Below are 750 nucleotides of genomic sequence, written 5' to 3'. Positions count from 1 at the left end.
ACAGGGCAAAACCAATACAATATTGTAAAGTAAAAAATAATAATAATAATAAAAAATTAAAAAAAAAAAAAACAAGAGATTTCACATTAAAAAAAAAAGATTTCTCTAACTGTTGTGAAAAGAATGATGGGTAGAAAGAAAACTCAGAATAGACATTGTTCCAGTGATCAAGGCAAAGGGATGCTGGGGCTGTGGCCTATGATGGTGGCAGCAGAGACTGGGTTAGGTGCTCAAGACATATTCCGGAGGTCAGACTTACAGACATGGTTACAGATGGGATGTAAGAGTTGACGACAGAGTAGAAGGGAGTGAAAGTATTAGTTGCTCAGTTGCATCTGACTCTTTGCAACTCCATGATTGCAGCCCACCAGGCTCCTCTGTCCATGGAATTCTTCAGGCAAGAATACTAGAGTGGGTAGCCATTCCCTTCTCCAGGGGATCTTCCCAACCCAGAGATAAAACCCAGGTCTCCTGCACTAAAGGTAGATTCTTTACCCTCTGAGCCATTAGGGTAATAGGAAGACTTAATTTTTCACTTGAAAATTGGGTGGTTGATGGAATCATGTAATGAAATGGGGGGAGATCTGAAGAAGAATCAGTTCAGTTCAGTTGCTCAGTCTGACTCTTTGTGACCCCATGAACCGCAGTACGCCAGGCCTCCCTGTCCATCACTAACTCTCAAGAGTCTACCCAAACCCATGTCCATTGAGTTGGTGATGCCATCCAGCCATCTCATCCTCTGTCATCCCC

General features: G+C 42.7%; 1 protein-coding gene across 2 annotated transcripts in view; it reads right to left on the bottom strand.

Moving 5' to 3' along the window:
• Positions 1 to 750, bottom strand: part of PHTF1 (putative homeodomain transcription factor 1) — a 73,374-nt gene that overhangs the window by 40,494 nt on the left and 32,130 nt on the right. The gene's annotated exons all lie outside the window — the stretch shown is intronic.

This window comes from Bison bison, unplaced genomic scaffold, assembly GCF_000754665.1.
Source record: "Bison bison bison isolate TAMUID 2011002044 unplaced genomic scaffold, Bison_UMD1.0 scf7180017864519, whole genome shotgun sequence".
Taxonomy (NCBI): domain Eukaryota; kingdom Metazoa; phylum Chordata; class Mammalia; order Artiodactyla; family Bovidae; genus Bison; species Bison bison.
The sequence above is the reverse complement of the archived record's forward strand: the minus strand, read 5'-3'. Positions and strand labels throughout refer to the sequence as shown.